The sequence below is a fragment of the Myodes glareolus genome, chromosome 3, assembly GCF_982192425.1.
Source record: "Myodes glareolus chromosome 3, mMyoGla1.1, whole genome shotgun sequence".
NCBI classification, from domain to species: domain Eukaryota; kingdom Metazoa; phylum Chordata; class Mammalia; order Rodentia; family Cricetidae; genus Myodes; species Myodes glareolus.
In genome coordinates, this window is record NC_142028.1 from 34,896,021 (window position 1) to 34,909,492 (window position 13,472).

At 42.4% G+C, this 13,472-nt stretch overlaps 1 protein-coding gene across 3 annotated transcripts in view; it reads right to left on the reverse strand.

The window, feature by feature from the left end:
- Positions 1–9,435, reverse strand: part of Marchf8 (membrane associated ring-CH-type finger 8) — an 81,221-nt gene extending 71,786 nt beyond the window's left edge. The window contains exon 1 of one of the 3 annotated variants that reach the window (XM_085686940.2): positions 9,283–9,435. The gene's annotated coding sequence lies outside the window, so the exon portion shown is untranslated. Of the gene's footprint in view, positions 1–9,007; positions 9,202–9,282 lie in introns of those variants that run through there. The other 2 variants (XM_048444455.3, XM_048444451.3) reach the window with 2 other exon arrangements.
- Between the last annotated feature and the right edge of the window lie 4,037 nt (positions 9,436–13,472).

Below are 13,472 nucleotides of genomic sequence, written 5' to 3' on the forward strand. Positions count from 1 at the left end.
GCGTTAGCACTGACTCCCACAAAGACACATAAAGCACTGGCCTCTAGTGAGCCACACAGTTCGGCATGAAGCACAGAGACAAGCCCGGCTACACAGAGTTTCCCATTCTCAGGCACTTCTTGGAGGCTCTTCCAAGTCAGAGATCCTGTACTTTGAACTGGCAGCCATGCCTGGAGGGGACTCTGGCCGACCTTCTTCACATAGAGTGTTGTGTGCTCTGTGTGTCCCAAGAACAAGGGCAGTCTGAGGAGTGGAACAGCCAGAGCCAATGCTTCTCATGCACCACCGTTCACTGTTCCTGAGCCCTCAATAAGAGTCATCGTCCAGTCCTCTTCCAACCCTGTCCCTACACTGTTGGAGGACTGACGTCAGCCTCTCAGCACTCCTTCACCTGAAACCCTCCAGCTAACTCTCCCTCTGCCATCTTGGCAGAGCCACAAATGAAGGACATAATAACAAACTTATGCTGAATTCTGCATTACAAAAATACATAGATGTTGCTATTGTTATTACAACACAGTGTAATTAAGATATTTTTCAAATTTTGGGGTCCAAACAAACCATCATGGTCTGATTTCATAGGTCTGGGATGATAAAAAATCATCCAGAAAAGCAGAAATCAGGGGAAAAATTAAAATTTGCATTTGAAAAATTCAATAGCAGAAAAATTAGATAATTAACCTTTTTTTTTAAAAGAGATGAGATATAGTCACAGACTGTGACTCAACAATGGTCACTGATTAAATGTTAATTATTGATTTCACTAAAAATAGGACTATAAACACAGATCAAGAGTAGAGAAAAGGCAACTGGAGTTTAAGACGGCCAAGTCCTCCAGTATCAGGTGTACAAAGCACCTACATGTCATTAGTGAAGCACAGCTTCACTAAACACAAGGCTAACAGTTCTCATGACCCAACAAGTCCTCTTTAACCAGACAGCCCTGTTCCAAGGTTCCATAAGGGAATAATAATCCCACAAATGTTTAAAGACATATATACAAGAATGGTCAGTTCAGTAATGTTATAAAAGGGAAAAGCTGGAGCACACTAAACTCTAACCAACAGAAAGACATAAACGGACTCTGTACGAGTACCCACACCATCTTCTCCCCACAGTTTTCCTTCTTTGGGATGAGGTTTCACTAAGCAGTCAGACTAGTGATTGAGTTGCAACCCTCCCTCTATCAGCTGGTAAGTTCGCGTTGTGTCTCCTGAGCTACTCTAAATAACACAGGTTTATGTGTAGGCTTTGGCATGGTCACATTTACATTCTTCATGGGTAGATTACCTGGGAGTGCAATGCTGAGCCATGGTGTATCCCTGTACCGGAGCACTGGGGAAACTGCCAGACTGTTTCACATTCCCCCTGCCCACACCCCCCTCCCAGGATTTATCTTTTTAAAATTTTAGTCATGTTAGTAGGTGATGTAGTGCTTCACTGTAAATTGGGAGGGGGTCATGAGGACTGAATTCTTCGCCTTGTGATTTCTAGCCAAGTTAGACTTCTGATTACATCCTACATTTCCGTCGAGATCTCTATTTGCATTTGCCTTCAGCATTTTTTGTTTATTGGTCGTTTGTTTGTCTTGTCTGAAGAAATACTCATTCAAATCCTCTGCTTATTTTTCTGCTGAGCTCTCTGTTTACATTGTTGAGGCTGGCGTGCCAGTGGCAGAATCAGACAGTACAAGGTCCTTACTGCTGTCTTGCTGATGTGTAAGAGTTCTTCAGACACACTGACACTGGGCCTTCATTAGATAATTGATTCCTATCATAAACAGCAGTGAGCACACAACAAGATAAAAGAACTCTCTGATCCTGCTAATAGGAAAGTGAAACAGTCCAACTACATGAAAACACAGCCCAGTAAGACTAAAGTTAACAATGCACCAGACATGGAGGTGTGCACCTGTTACTCAGCACTGGAGAGCTAAGACAAGAAGACAGTGAAAGAGGATATTAAGTCTGAGTTAGCCTGGCCTAAACAGGAAGGTCCTGTTTCATTTCAAACAAAAAAAACAACAAAAAAAGATGCTGGTCCCTCTGCCGCTCACCAGCCTCTGACCTACTCCACAACAGCAGGCCTAGACATAGACACATAGATCATGCACCGCCTCTTCCTGGGCTATCCTCAACCAAGAAATCTATGCACTGGTTCCAGTCAACCAGCTTCTGCATCAGGCTACAATCCCACTTCAGACATAGAACCAAAGAAAATGTCTACATGCCTAGGTCATAACAACAACAAAAAAACCACAAGCAATATGAAAGGCCAAGACATAATGTCCCCCTCAGCCTATATATACATTTCTCCAATGGGAATTACATAGATAAACTCCAGGACAGAATTTAAAAAGACAATCACAAACTTTATCAAAGAATTCAAAGGAGTTTAAAGATGATGGGGAAGGGGTCTCCATGAACTTAAAGAGCATTTCAATATATGCCTAAGTGATGGCCACGAACCATAAATATATGCCTTAATGAAGTGACAAGTTCAATTCAGGATCTGAAAACTAAATTCAGTAAAGAGATAAAAACACTGACGAGAACACAAACTGAAATTAAACTCAGTAACACAACTAGAAAACTCGACAGAAAACTCTAAAAGGAGAGGGACCAAGGAGAAGAAAGATTATTGGGACTTTGGAGATGTAGCAGAATCGAATTACTCAATCAAAAACTATTAAAAATTTAAATAAAAATAAAAAACATAAAAATAACATATAAAAATGTTAGGCACCTCAAAAAGACCAGATTTTCTAATTATAGGCATAGATGAAGAACAAAACTCTCACTGGGCGGTGGTGGCACATGCCTTTAATCCCAGCACTCGTGAGGCAGAGGCAGGTGGGTCTCTGTGAGTTCGAGGCCAGCCTGGTCTACAAGAGCTAGTTCCAGGTCAGGCTCCAAAGCTACAGAGAAACTCTGTCTTGAAAAACAAAAACAAAAAACAAAACAAAACAAAACAAAAAAAGAACAAAACTCCCAGGTCAACTGTACAGACCAGATCTTCAACAAATTCACAAAACAACCAAACCACCCCCTCATTAAGGAAAGACACACTTAAATAAATCAAGACGTGAACAGAAAAGGAACTCCCCACAGCAGATTATAGTGAAATTATTTAATGGGCAGAACGAGAAGAGTGTACTGGGAAAAGACAGAGAGAGAGAGAGAGAAACAACAGTCATACATAAAGGAAAACACGTCTGTAACATGAGGGCCGGCTTGTTGGGGTATCTGTTCCCACCCAGTACCCCACAGTCGGCAAGTCCCAGAGAAAAACAATCACACAGAGATCTCTATAGGTTATAAAGCTGATTGGCCCATTAGGTCAGGCTTCTTATTAGTCCTTATAACTTATATTAATCCATTATCATTATCTATGTTAGCCATATGGCTTGGTACCTCTTTCAGCTGTCAGCTCACATGTTGTTGCCTCTTCGGTGGTCTGCGCAGGAATGGCGGAGGGAGCTTCCTGTTTTCCCAGAATACTCCCAGTCTCTTTGCTCCACCCCTACTTCCTGTCTGGCTTTCCCGCCTATACTGCCTGCCTGGCCGATCAGCATTTTATTAAAATATGATTGACAGAATACAGACAATTCTCCCACACCACACATCAGAGTAAGAGCTAATTTCTCAATGGAAAAACTTAAAAGCCACCATAGCCTAGAGAAATGGACTTCAAGTTCTAAAAGATCATAGATGCCAACCTAGACTACTGTAAAACTATCTGTCAGGGTTAAAGGAGAAAGAAAACCTTCCATATACAAACAGACTTAAAGAAATCAATATGAAGATGGGAGAGATGGCTCAGCAGTTGAAAGCATTGGATGCTTGGAGGTTCAGTTTCCAGCACTCACATGGCGGCTCACATCTCTGCAACACTAATTGTAAGGGATATGATGCACTCTTCCGGCCTCTTCAGGCACCAGGCATAAACATGGTGCACAGACATACATGCAGCCAAACATTTATACAAATAATATAATAAAGAAAGTCATTTCCCACAAGCCAACCCTACAGAATATACTAAGCATACCCAAGAATACAGAAAGAAAACAAATGAAACTATAATTACTGAAACACAGAGAGGACTAAGAACACAAACAGCAAAACCAATGAACAACCCTACCCTAAGGAGACAGTCATCAACAAACACCTTTAAAACAACAACTTAAAGCATTGATAACCCAATTCGCCAACTAAAAGACACAGGTTTGTTAAATGGGTTAAGAAGCAAAATCTGTGTATTGTCTACAAGAGATATCTAACCTTCAAAGAGAAGACTCACCTCAAAACGAAAGGTGGAGAAAATGTTTGAACAGCTTAGTGTTTTGTCAACTTGACCTCTATTGAGAAGATGTTTCCATCAAATTGGCCTATGCGCAAGTCCATGGAGCATATTCTTGATTAATGATTGATGTGGGACAGTCCAGCCCACTGTGGGCAGTGCTATCCTTGGGCAGGTGGTCCTGAATGCTACCACAGAGCAGGCTGAACAAGCCACAGAAGCTGCTCCAAGGCCTCAGTGCTGCTCCAAGGCCTCTGCTTCAGTTCCTGACTTCAGGTTCCTGCCTTGACTTTCTATCCTGACATCTCTTCATAATGGACTTTAAGCTGTAAGCCGAAATAAATCCTTTTCTTCTTAAGTTGTTTTTGATCTTGTGGTTATCACAGCAATACAAAGCAAACAAACACAATATTCTAAGCATATGTTACCAAGAAGCAAGCCAAATGGCCCTATCCTAATATGACAAAATAGACTTCAAATTAAAATACGAAGTCAACATCACCCTAAATGGAGAAAAACTCGAAACAATACATGAAAATCAGACTAAGACAGGGCTGCCCACTATCCCCACTCCTTTTCAACACAGTGCTCCAAGCACTAGCTAAAACAATAAAGCAAGACAAAGAAATTAAAGGGATACTAAGAAGGAAATAGTTCATATCACTGGTTTGCAGATGATACATTATACTTAGGAGATCCCAGAAATGTCATTAGTAAACTTCTACAAATAATCAACACTTTTAGCAAAATGACTGGATACAAAATCAACTTACAAAATTCAGTACCCTTTCTTACACCAACAACAATTACTTAGAAAAGAGATCCTGGGCACAATCCCATTATCCTCAAGGAAAGTAAAATATCTAGGAATAAACCTAAGCAAAGAGCAAAGACCTCTACAGCAACAACTTTAGATCTCGAAATAAAGAGAAGGAGAAGTACACTAGAAAGTGGAAAGCCCTCCCACGCTCATGGACTGATGGAATTAATATCGTGCAATTCACCATCCTATCAAAAGCAATTCACAGATTCATTGTAATCTCAATCAAAATCCATATGAAATTCTTCACAGAAATTTTAAAAGTCTTAAAATTCATACTGAACCAAAAAAGACCCTGGATAGCTGGAGAGATTGCCACACCAAACTTCAAGATATATTATAGAGCTATCATTTAAAAAAAAAAAACACCATGGTCCTGGCACAAAAACAGAAATGCAGATCAATGGACTATATAATAAAGAAAATGCAGTGTTTTCAACAACCATGCAGGAAAACTAGAACAAGACACAGGGAGAGGCTGGCGGAGAGAGAAATCATATCAAAGATGTATGAAAAAGCCGCAGGAAAGCAGGACATTTTATGTCCACTTAAATTACACAGAATATACATAATGCATGTGCACGTGTGTGTATTCATTTAAATGACGCTGTGCCACTTGGAGTGACACTATAGACCACCTACCAGAAACTAGAGGATCAGTCATCCAAGAAACCCTTGGGAGTTGTCAATCGGGGGAGTCTGAGAGACTCCCAAAACAACAACATTGCTCCCAGAGTTTGAAGGTAACTCCTTCTTGCTGATGACAACATGTAGTTCAGACACAGCACTTGGAGGAATCGAACTGGATATGACCTAGAAACTTCTTCCTTAAAGAGCAGCTCTCTGTCCTGGAAGGAGCTGGGCAGTCTGCCAGTGGAGAAAATGACCAAAATCCTACTCAGGTGTACCACTTACACACTTCAACAATGGCCAGAAAGGCAGTATATCCCAAAAGGTGCCAAAGTGGCTGTGGAGGTCTAAGTGAGAACTGACCCCATAGGCTCATATATTTGAATGTGTGGTCCTTGTTGGCGGAATTGTTTGGGGAAGGATTAAGAGGTGTGGCCTTGATGGAGGAGGTGTGCCACTGGGGCTGGACAGTCAGGTTTCAAAAGCACACACCAGGCCTAGTCAGCCAGTCTACCCACTCCCAGCCACACCCACCGCATGCCTAAGGATCAAATCTGAGCTCTCAGCTACTGCTCCAGTGAGTGCCATGGCTGCCTGCTGCCATGCTCCCCACCACAAAGGTCCCGGACTCACCCTCTGAAACTATAACAAGTCCCCAGTTTGGTGATTTCTCTTACAAGTTGCCTTGGTCATGACAATGTCTTTTCACAGCAACAGCAAAGTGACTAAGGTGCCGTAGAACTGGACTTACGGGCAGCCCAACAGAAGAGGCAAAAGTCTCATATCATGAAGCTAGCCAACTACCCCTGAGTCATGGATCCTAGAGGAGAACCTACTTGAGTAAATCAGCGTAACTTCTAACTGCACAGTAAAGACTCATCCTCACGCCCACGAGTAAGCTTCACTCTCACCCCTGAGCAAGAAGCGTCTTTTGGTGGCAAACAGAAACTATGACAGAAAGCCACAACTGAGAAAAATGCAGAACACAACCAACTGGGGGGTAGCCAGCCTCCTCCAACTGTGGCTCAGGGAAGCTATCAGCGGAGAGGGTGGGAAGACGAGGAGCTGAACGACCAGGATGTCAGGATGTCTGCTGCAAGGCGGTATTTTCTGCATGTGACAGGGAAGCAGCAGCGGCAAAACCTGGTATGGTTTCTTAAACAAGACCTGAACAATGACCACACCTTCTGACATGCTAACATGCACGGGGGAGATTTTACCAGGCCCCCTCTTTGGATGAAGAGCTACAGGCAATTAATGGCTACTAAGAGGGCAAATCAGTCTTCTCCAGGAACAAGCTCCCTGACAGGTGATCCAATCCTCCAACCTCAAGTGGTCAGGCTTAAACATACATACATATAAACAACATGAAAAGGACTCAACAAATTGTATTCATAAATGTGCGCGCGTGTGTGTGTGTGTGTGTGTGTGTGTAACAATGATAAATACTAAAAGGTCACTAATTTCAGAGGGAGTTGGAGGGCCAAGAAAGGAATGGAAAGGGGGAAGATAATGTAAATACAGTACTCATATGTGAAATTAAAACAGAACATAACTGGATGTGGGCTATGGATCAGTGGTGGAGCTGTTGCCTAGTATGTATGAGACCCTATGTTCAATCCCTAGAAAGAAAAGCAAAGAAGCAACGTCTAGTCGAGGAAAAAGAGGAAACAGAACACACGTAAAGAAGTGATGCCCTTCAAGTAGATGGTTCAACTGATAGTAAAGAGGATTCTTCATTGTTTTATTCTGGCTTTTCATTTCATTTGTTTGGCATTGGAGACGGGACAAAGGCCCCTGTGTGCCAAGCACTCTCCTGCTGCAGAGCCACATCTGCAGCTCCCAATAGTGAAGCTTAACAAGAGAATCAATTCCATCCTAGGCCTTGGGCTAGTTTTCTCCCAGTGCTAATTTAAATGAGACAAATACGTTGGAGCTAAAGCAGTCATAGTTAGCAACAACAAGCAAGTAAAGAGTTAATCCTTGTTTTCAAATAGTTGATGAATTTTTTTTTTAGTTTAGGTATGTTCCACATATTCTGTGTTTACCTGAAATTCACATTTAGCTGTGAATTCTTTATTTTATCTGAAAATCCTAGTTTTAGCCAACACATGAAATACATTTTCCACACTCAAGAAGAAAGCTAAAAACTAAATCAAGCAACAACAACAAAAATAAACAAGCAAACAAAAAACAGTTTGCCTAAGCATGAAGTGAAGGCAAAGGAAGTGAATTGCCTTGGACCAATGTGTCCACTCCATTGTCCACTCCCCTCACAAAGGACAAACTTTAACATGTGTTTTCTGCCTCCACCCTCCCAGTACCAGGACTATAGACATGTACTACCATGCCCAGCAGTTTTCCCCTCCTAACATCAAATTTCAGTACATATTTTATCAATAAAAATCTCCAGAATCAAGAAGTTAGGGAAGTACACGCTGCTCTTTATTTCAACTTTCCTGGTAACCGCCTCTGCTTGTACTCCAGACTTCACACTCTGCATCCCTTCATTCGCTGTATCAAACAGGCTATTTTTCCTCCCAAACTGAATCTCTCAAAATTCAAAACTTCCTTGCTTCAGATTTTCAACATTTAGTAAAAGATTGTGTTCGCATCATTCCAAAACTCTAGCAAGCGTAGTTCGTACATTCTTTTTTACAGAACGTGATTTGAGTATTCTAAATGAAAGGCTCCACTCCCATTTTGAGTCAGGCAACCAGGTGTGAGGGCTACTATATAAACAGAGGTTGCTTCTCCGGGGACTGATCAGAAATACTGAGGCTTTTTCCAAGAGATAAATTATAGACTAAATTATTTCTCTAATTGCATAATCGAACAAAAAACAGAGAAAAATAATGGAAAGGGCCATACATCACATTTATCTACAGACACCATCAAATTCAACAACAAAAACCAACACAACTCCTAATAAATCTTGACAGCTGTGTGACCACTGTGTGTCCTTAAGTGTAGGACACAATGAAGCAGAAAAGGATTTTTCTTTTTCCTTTTTCTCTTTTCTTTTCTTTCTTTCTTTCCTGTCAAATGGGCTTTCAGAGAAACGTTTCTTCTTGGGGGGGGGAGGGGTTCATCGCGTTAAAGAAACATGAGAACAAAAAGATGAGCCATTATGCGTCTCCCTAATAAGTTCTCTATTAAAAACTTGCCTCAGATGAAGGAGAATCCAAGTCGGTTCCAAGAAAAACAGATGTTTAAAGACAAGCAAAAGGGCGGCGATTAAAATGCAAAGCAGCCTACCTACGCCTTCCCTCCAGCGCTTCTACTTGAGCAGGACTCTCCAGACGCCACGTCAGGCACTCAGAGAGCAGGAGTCCACACTTCCATCACGGGTGTGGAAACTGAGGCAGAGGCAACTGCAGGAGCGGCTGCCTGGTGCGCGCTCTCACAGCCCAGCGGGGGAAGGCTTCACCTGAGAGCGCCGGAGGCTTCCGGCTGCCCGCGGATAGGGTGACCCGACCCCGCCCCGCTGCACGCACGCGGCCTCTCCCGGGCGGCAACCACCGCGCACCCACCTGTCGCGGCCTCCGAGCAGCCACACCCCTGGCGGCCGGGCGCGCGCGGTCCCGCCACGCCGCACCTCGGCGCGAGCCCCTCAGGTGGGCGCCGAGCTCCACCCGCGGCCCGCTTCCTGCATGGCACAGGCCGGACGCCGCAGGGACGCTGGGTCAGGGCGCAGTCTACACCACCCAGCCAGAGGACGCCGACTGACCGGTCACGTGACGCGCCGGTCACGTGCCCGTCGCGCCCCAGGCAAAAGCGTTGCTGGGGCGACCTGAGGCGCTGGGAAGGCGGAGCAGTGGAGGCCCTCAGGGCGACCACTCGGTCTAAGTAAGGCTGCTCTTAGACTCCACTCAGCTTCTCCTTCTCGGCCTAGAGGAAGGGAACCCCCCTCCCATCGGGAAGCTAGCAAATGAAAGCGGCAGCCGCGGGAACTAAGCGCTAAAACGTTTGTTTGTATGAACGAACAGGGTTTTTGTTGATGTTTTCCTTTTGCTCTCAGTCCCTACCCTAGAGAGATACTGATTGTATACAGTAAGAATGTGTAAATATAGAATTCATCAAAATTATAATTTTCATGAAGTTATTGATGTTCATGTAAATAAAAATGTATATATATATTAGTGACTTTTTGACTGTACTTTGTCCACATTAACTCTTTCCTGATTATACCTCTACATTGGTATTCTTTGTGACTTCTCTTCCTCCCCAGTACTGTTGGTTGGACCCAGGGATTCTCTCAGAAGCTATCTCCGAGTTTCATCCCCAGATCTATCTCTTACAATTCTGATATTCCTGTTTCACCTTACAGAAACAGAGGGTCAGTCACTGGCAATTTTACTTACCCCGTAACTTTTTTACACGGTGCATTAAAGAGTTCTTTTTTTTTTTTTTTTGATTCATGAGAGATTTGTAAGCAAATCCCCGCAATCCTCCACTATTTTCTGTTGTCTGTTTAGCTAATCGCATTCCTCCCTATACTCCTGATCACTTTGCATACTTGGCTGTCCAGAGGCAAAGCATCTGGATACATAAAGCAAAGCCCAAACAGGTTCGTGTCTGTAAACCACATGACATTCATACAGAAAATGGGATAGTAAATTTTCTCCGTGCGTTTATTTTGCTGTGGAAAGTGGCAGTTACAACCTGAGAGACTCTTCCTGCCTCTTCCAGCAACAGGTGTTCCATGAGCACAGAACTACTCTCCCATTAATATAGTATATGCCTACAGGGAGTGAGCAAAAAAAGACAGTTCACTGATTTTGGGGTGTGTAAACCTACCATCCCACTGTAGGAAATGACAAAACCTTCCGGCTTCTAGAGGCATCTGTGAGTTTTTCCGGAGCTGGAAAGCATTGTTATGTAGGCAAAGCTAGAGTGAGTCCTAACTCCTGCATCACTACCTAAAAGATGTCGGAAACCTTTCCTCATCCGTCAGAGTCCTGAGGAAAAGGAGACGTCATGCATCTTTCCAAACCCAGAGTCCAAGTTCCTGTCCCCATTTCCGGCTGAGTAGGAGACTGTCAAGGAGGAAACAAAACTCGCGTGGGAAGAAATGTCTGTACTTATCATGTAAAGCTGCTAGTAAGTGGATTGTTTGGAGGTGACAATATGCTCAGTTCAAGAAGCCTTGTGGCGTTTGGCTAAATCCTCCCTGTCTGCTGTGCTTGTAGAGATGCTTTCCCTCTCCTGGAGATTGTAGATTATGGGATGCTAAGTGACGTGTGAACCAGGTGACCACTTTTGCCCTAGAACTAATCACAGTCAACTCTCCAAAAGGTTAAGCATATGAAGCATGAACTGACTTATCAGCTAAGGGGTCACTGCAAACAAAACACGCTGTTCTAGTCGATGTGGTACTGTGCGCCTATAATGTCTGCCCCTGGGAGGCTTTCAAGACAAGAGATCATGAATTCAAGGTCAAGTTTAGAGCTATATAATTGACCTGAAAAATGTGTGTGACAAAATATACTGCAATTTTCTACAACCATACTGGCATTTAGCACTGTATCTGGAGTGTGAGGAACAGGAAGTAGCAAACAAATTTAGAGAAGAATAACTAAGCCTTAACTATGCTGTGGAAGAGCCACCCTTGAAGACACCTCATTTCCTTATTTGCAGTCCCAGACAGCGTTCCATTAGTGTGACACCTGGGACACCTTCTGGTTTACTTTGGCTCTGGGGTGGGGTTCAATCCTAGATGACAGGGCAGTTTTCCTTTGTTGTTGTGTTGTGTTTATGAGGCCAACTTTGAGCTAATCAGAAGGCTCAATTCTTTCTTCTAGAATAAGGTGTTTACATAGTTCTATAATTGGAAAAATTCCAAACTACAATCCCAGAGAGTAAGGACATTATTTTAAGAAACAAAACAAAAATCCTACCATAGTGAAGCAGTGGTGGCACTTACCTTTAATCCCAGCACTTGAGAGACAGACACCAGCAGATCTCTATGAGTTGGAGGCCAACCTGGTCTACAGAACTAGTTCCATGACAGTTCTGGGATTACATAGAGAAGCCCTGTCTTGAAAAACCAAAAATGAATGAATAAATAAGTAAATAGATGATAGATTTTTTTAAAAGTCACAAATCTACAATAATGATGACATATCAGAACACAAGAGTCAGTCACATGAATGTGCTCTAAGTGGCCAAACCTTGAATAATCTGTACAAGAAGACTATAGATTGAGTTTTTCTGTGTCTCAACAGATGCTCAAAAATAATCATTCTGAAACTTATGATTAATTATAAATCCTCAGCCAATAGCTCAGGCTTGTTACTAGCTAACTCTTACGGCTTAAATTAACCCATTTATATGAATCTGCATTCTGCCATGTGGCATTACCTCTCTTTCATCTTGCACCTCCTCTTTCCTCTCTGTGTCTTGCTGGTGACTCTTCTCTCTCCACTCTTCCTCTCTCAGTGTCCTTTGTGTCTTGCTGTCACATCTTTATCTCTTGTTTAACTATAGGCCAGTCAGCTTTTTTAGTAACCAATGAGAGTAATACATATTTACAGTGTACAAAGTTTGTTCCACAACAGAAAACAACAGTGTTGAGTTAAAACCTAAAGAGTAAAAGTCTTATTAAAAGGTATTAAGGGTTAGAACTTCAACATTATGAATTTAGAGATAGAATTCAGACCCAAACTGACACTATATTATGCTGTGGTTTCAAATTAGTTCCTGAAAGCTCAGTGGTTTTAATGGAATAGGTTTACTTCTTGCTAATATAAAACCCAGTGAGCTGAGCAATCTCCTAGGGCAGCTGCCCAGTAAAGTAACTTGGAGACTCAGGCTGTTTACTGAATGTAGCTTCACAATGCTCTGAATTGATATTGTAGCATAAGAGAAAGGTGGAGAGTTTGGGTCTGATTTTAACCTAATTTACTTTATCAAATCTCACCCAAGGCACTTAAGCCACCTCCCCTCAATTATCAAAAGAAAAGTTTCTTAGCAACCATTTGAGAAATAACTTGAGAGACATCAAAGCAGTATATATGACAATGCAAAGACAGTTGCCACTGTTCCAAACGCTTCATTATGTCTTCATTTCTGCAACCCTCATTCAGAGAAGCCAACATCCATGCTCTTGTATATACCCTATTTTCTCATTTTTTCTAAGCCCCATGATTAAGTCTATATTACAATAGCTTTAATTCTCAACTCTGCTTCAAACTGGCCATTCCTAAAATTCTTTTCTTCATCAAACCCTGGGATGGCCTTGTCGAGTCTCCTTTGAAATAATGGTTGAGGGTAGCCATGCAAACCTGAGTAAATATTCCCTCACCACTGACAAAAATGATTCTCCTGCCTCAGCCTCCTGAGTAGATGAGAGTACAGGTTTCCACCAGGACATCCAACTTGCATTTTCTTCTTAGAAGGTTAGATATACACTGTTTTTTTGTTTTTGTTTTTGTTTTTATTTTTTGGTTTTCTGAGACAGGGTTTCTCTGTTGCTTTGGAGCGTATCTGGAACTCACTCTGTAGGCCTCGAACTCTCAGAGATCCACGTGCCTCTGTCTCCTGAGTGCTAACATTAAAGGTGTGTGCTATCACTGCCTGGCATGGGCATACACTTTGTGGATGATCTAGTCTGCTGTACTCTCTTCAGTGGAAGTTTTTTCTTTATATTTTGCTTCTATAAACTTTACATTCTTCTCTCTTGAAATATAATCACCTATAGCAAATATTGTAGCTAAGCAAT